The sequence below is a fragment of the Arachis duranensis genome, chromosome 4, assembly GCF_000817695.3.
Source record: "Arachis duranensis cultivar V14167 chromosome 4, aradu.V14167.gnm2.J7QH, whole genome shotgun sequence".
Taxonomy (NCBI): domain Eukaryota; kingdom Viridiplantae; phylum Streptophyta; class Magnoliopsida; order Fabales; family Fabaceae; genus Arachis; species Arachis duranensis.
The window spans coordinates 98,291,933-98,297,580 of NC_029775.3; the positions used below are offsets into that span (position 1 = coordinate 98,291,933).

The 5,648-nt window shown below is 30.9% G+C and overlaps 1 long non-coding RNA gene across 1 annotated transcript; it reads left to right on the forward strand.

The window, feature by feature from the left end:
• Positions 1-279: 279 nt before the first annotated feature.
• LOC110280768 (uncharacterized) lies at positions 280-771 on the forward strand. The gene is made up of 3 exons (XR_002375052.2): positions 280-433; positions 526-580; positions 659-771. It is a non-coding gene; the product is annotated as an uncharacterized LOC110280768 (long non-coding RNA).
• Positions 772-5,648: the final 4,877 nt, after the last annotated feature.

The following is a 5,648-nucleotide window of genomic DNA, read 5'->3' on the forward strand; positions in this document are numbered from 1 at the left end:
TGCATCATCATTGTAAATTCTATTAAATTAGTAAATAATTAGTCAATAAAATAAATTTTAATAAAAAATTTAAAAATATAAATATTATATTAAATTAAGATATAGTTCATTAAAACGAAAATTTTGACACTAATTTTAAAAAATTCAATCTAAAATTGGACCGAATAGATAGAACCGAACAAACCAAACCCAAAATAGACCCAAAGCCCAATTCAACCCATTAGTCTTTAAGAAACACAGCTCCCTTTCTCCCTTCAACCTCACTCACGCTGAAACATTTCAGCAAAGGGGAAAGAGCACTTTTGCTTCACCAAAAACCCTTGGCTTTGATTAAATCCATATAACTTCTCACTCCGAGTTCCGATCACCACATTGTTTGCGGCCACGCGACCACCACGTTGAGCTCTACGATTCTACCGAAATAATTTCATAGGTAAGTCTCATCTCTCATCTCAGCCTCTCATTCTCTTGAATTTTCAAAAATTTGGTGCTTTGGTTATTGAAATTCAATGTCTTGATGTTTAGGCTCAAATTAACTTGAGAAAAATATTCACTCTTGCTTGTGTGATGCTTGGATAAGGTGAGGATTATCAACCCTAGTTAATTCTTTGAGTTTGTGTATTGGGTATTGAATTTGGGTGTGATATATGTGAATTAGGCTAGTATATGTGTATATTGAAGTTGATTGAGTACATTGGAGGCTTGGTGGAGATTGGGAGGTCTTGCCTTGGAGATTTTGAACCTTGAGGGTTGCTTTTGGTGCCTTGCTGGTGTTTCGGAATATACAAAGAAATCGGCCAAGGTATGGTTTAGGTTTCACGTATTTAATAATAATGTTCTGTAAAAACTTAGGCTGGACGACCATAGGATAGCTTAGAACGTAAAGGAGTGTTTAATGCTTAGTATCCTTGTGATGATTTGTGATATGAGTTGTGTATTTGATTGGAAGACTACTATTAATGAAAATACTAGGATGTGAATTGATGAATTGATGATTAATGACTTGATGACATGAATGTATATATTTAGGATTGGTGAATTATGATTTTGTTGATGTATTTAAGAGATTGATGCATGATATTGTTGATTTGAGATATGGAAAAATATGGTGGTTGTTGTGGTGTTGAGGAAGATGTGTTGTGTTGAGGATTTATGAGTATGGTTATTTGAACTTTGGTTGGCTTTTAAGAAAGTTGAGGTTTGAATTGAGGTTGATTTTTAAGAAAGTTGAGGTTTTGAAGTTTTGTGAAAAATTGGTTTGGACTGAACTTCGACGAGCCATAATTTGCTTTCCGGACCCCCAAATGATTTCACACATATTTTGTGCAAAAATTGAGTCCATGAAGTTTACACCGTTCAAAAAATGGATGAAAATGATTTAAAACGAAAAAGTTATGCGCATCGGAAGTTTGGGATTTAAATTGCAATTCTGTAACTTTTCAGACTTAAGTAAAAATTTTGACAAAACATACGCCCACGCGTACGCGTGACGCGGGATTCTTGCGTACGCATACCATCCATTCGCATATGGTAGCTACTGCCTGGTTTGCATGCGTACGCGAGATGGAGCATGCATACGCGTCTTGGCCCAAACGCGTACCCACGCGTACACGTGGCCTCGGTTTCAGCAAAAATAGATATTGTGATTTAAAGCTTAAATTCAAACCTCTAATCTTCTATTTTCATTCCTTTAGCTCTAGATATTGTTAGTAAGCCTAGTAATGGGATAAAGTTAGGAAATTAAAGAAACTTGGAGATGAAGTAAAGGTTGAAAATGATAAGATTTGGGATGATTGTGTGCGACAGGAATGGTCGAGATATGTATGTGGTCAAACTGGTCGAGATGGCAAGGTCTGGGTGCGATCCCGCTTGCGTGTTAACTTGAAAATATGTTCGGATGGCAAGTTAAGGACAAAAGTTTCCTCTCTTGTCATGATGTGGATGTGGAGAAGGTGGAAAGGCACTCTCCTTCGTATTGTTTCTCCCATATTCTTCTCTGGTTGCAAGGTTGAAAGGCACACTCCTTCGATGTGGAAAGGCACTCTCCTTCGTGAAACCTCGAAGAGAAGTGGAAAGGCACTCTTCTTTGTTTATGATCCTCTTGGAGATGCGTAACCTAGAGACAAATGTCTGGGTTAGCTACCATATGTGTCGGGTTCTGGCAAAGTAATGGACGCGTGAGCTCACGGCCAGTAGGATAGACATTCATCATATGCACTTGTATGATTTTGTTTATTGTGCCTTAAATGGAATTGCCTAAATGATTATAACATGCTAATTGTTACACTTGCTATTTGTATTATTTGTATTCTACCTGTGGTTGCCTTTGTTTCCTGTTTGTCCTTGTTATTTTATCGGAGACGGAGGAACAGAGGAAAGACAAAGAGATTTGGGGTTCTAATTAGGTTTTAGTTAGATTTAAGGAAATGGTTAAGTTTAGAAAGCCTTAGAGAATCACCCTGATTCATGGTTTCAATTTTAGTTATTTAAGTTTTATAATATGAGTGTCGGCGTTCTAGGATTGTCTCTGGCATTCTCAGGACTTTATATCTTATATGCGTGACACCTTTACCATGCTGAAAACCTCTGGTTCTCACCTCATACTGTGTTGTTGTTTTTTAGATGCAGGTCGAGAGGCTCCTTGGTAGGCATCTAGACTTCTGCAGCGGAGCAGTTTTCTGGGTTTTATTTTGATGTATAGTTCATGTTTATATATGTATTTAATTCTCCGAACAACTACTTTATTTTGGTACCTCTTAGAGGTTTTATGGAGAATTAGGGTTTATCTTCGTATTTTTTATTTTTGGGGTATGTATATATGTATGTAATATTCTCCGGCCAGCCTTAGCTTCGCAGGCTGAGTTAGGAGCTTGTTATTCTGTGTCCTTGATCTTCTCCTCTTATCTTTTGTGTAATTATATTAGTGAGTTTTAGATTTCTTCGCACGCAAGTAACCCGGTTTTCTGAGTGTTGCGCTTTTTATTTTGGGATTTTTGTTTTACCATTTTTCAAGACTCCTTGTATGCTATATTCTTTCTAATATTATTAGGTATATATTTTATTTTAGAGATCGTAATACCACAATACCTCTATTTTATGGCTTAAGTGTAAAACTTTGTGTGGTAAGGTATTATAATCATCATTATTGTTATTATTATTGTCATAGTCATCACCACCTCCTCTTTCTCCTTCTTATTCTTTTTCCTTTTTTCTTTTTCTTTTCTCATCTAATTTCTTCTATTCTTTCTTTTTCCTCCTCTTCCTTCTTTATCATAATCATCATCGTCATCTTCCTACATATATTGAGAACATAAATTTTAATACACAATACAAAAATTTTATAGCGACCAGCATAAAAAATTTTAAAAGGCCACATACTAAAACATTGATTAATCCAATTAACAAAATACATTTAAGACATCAAGTATCATTAAATCTTAACATAAAATTAGTAAATAAAAATAGAAAATTAGTATAAAAGAGGATAAAAATGGTAGCAATACGAGTAATTTTAGAGTTGTGTAGCAAAATATTCTAAGCTATATGCAAAAAATTTCTATACTATATCTATAAGTAATTTTTTTGCTATGTGCAAAACTTTCTGTGTCATATCCGAAAATTTCTATGTTATATCGGTAAGTTTATGTACTATATACAAAAAGTTTTATGCTATGTCCAAACATTTATGTGCTACATCAATAAAATTTTGTGTTATATACAAAAATTTTTGTGCTATATGCTAATTCTATGTTATATCGATAAATTTATGTGATATATGCACAATTTTTATGTTCTGTCAATAAATTTTTGTGCTCTCTAACAAAAATTTATGTGCTATATCGATAAAAAGAACTGCAAAAAAGAAGAAACGCATGATGCACGCATACATTAATTTTTGTTGAGCTTATGGCAACTTTGTTAATTACTAAAAATGTTTGTACGTATAACAATACTGTAAATTATATGTATATAGGAAAAAGGTTACTGTATTTATTTTTTTTGCCTCCACATATTTTTAGAATTTAGAACATATATTAAAGTTAGAGTAAAGTATCGTTCTTGTCCCCCAACGTTTGGGATAAGTTCTAAAGTTATTTCTAACATTTAAATCGTCCTATTTAAATCCATAACGTTCAAAATTGGCTCAATGTTGTCCTACCGTTAGGGATCTGTTAACAAAATTGACGGCGGGACAAAATTGAGATGATTTTGAATCGTTAGGAACTTAAATAGGATGAAAACGTTGGGGATCCAAACGATACATAGAAATAAGTTTTAATTTTATCTTTCAATAATATCAATTTTTTTACGGTGCATAGTTATTCAATTAATTTTTAATCACATCTAAGTAAATTACACTTAATCACATTACTTTCCTTCTAGATAAATTTATTTTTTTATAATTTTATTCTTAAAGATTTTTACTCATCATGAAATATTTGTAGAATGACTAGTGCATAAACTTGCGGAAAAGAAAAAAAATGATACATATACAATAAAGTATAAATTGTATTATTTTGTCTCTAATGTATCAAAATTCTTTAATATAAAGTTTATTTTTAATTTTATTCTTTAATAATATCAAATTTTTATGGTAAATTATTATTCAATTATTTTTTTTACTTTTATTCTTAATTACATTATTTTTTTAAGTGAATTTATTTTTTATGAAGAGAAAATTAAAAAATAAATTAAGTAATTATTTGTCGCAAAAAAAAATTAGAATTATTGAAGAAAAGATTAAAATTTATTAAAAAGTTAAAAAAAACTTTTGTTCAATAATTTTAATTTTTTTAGAATGCAAGTAATGTGATTAAGTGTAATTTGTTTAGATGTGATTAAAAAATAATTGAATAATTAAGTACCGTAAAAAATTGATATTATTGAAGGATAAAATTAAAATTTATTTTTATGTATCGTTTTTGTCCCCAATGTTTTTGTTCTATTTAAGTTCTTAACGTTTTAAAATCGTCTCAATTTTGTCTTGCCGTCAATTCAACTAAAAAATAATTGAATAATTAAGTACCGTAAAAAATTGATATTACTGAAGGATAAAATTAAAATTTATTTCTATGTATCGTTTTTGTCCCCAATGTTTTTGTTCTATTTAAGTTCTTAACGTTTTAAAATCGTCTCAATTTTGTCCTGCCGTCAATTCTGTTAATATATCCCTAGCAAGGACAACATTGAGCCAATTTTAAAACGTTAGGGACTTAAATAAGATAATTTAAACGTTAGGGACAACTTTAAAACTTACCCAAAATATTGGGAACAAAAACGATACTTTATTCTTAAAGTTATTAATTAAAAAAGTTTTCATAAAAAAATTACAAAATTTAGTTTTTAATTATTAGTTGTATATTTAATAAGATAAAAAATTTAAAATTTTCTACAAACAACAATAACTTTAACATATTATTAAGACATATATTAGCTAATGTTTTTAACAAAATTAATTTCATTGCAAAATATTAAATTATGAAAATGATCATCAAGATATAAAGCAATAGAGAGGGAGAACGGGAAAGTGTTCATTTCCCATATCAACTACTACTTGAAACCCATTTGTTTGGTTCCATATAGCGTATCAGAAAGGTTCTTGTCCCATATTATTCACTATAAGGAAAATTTGATTTAGCGGCGATTTT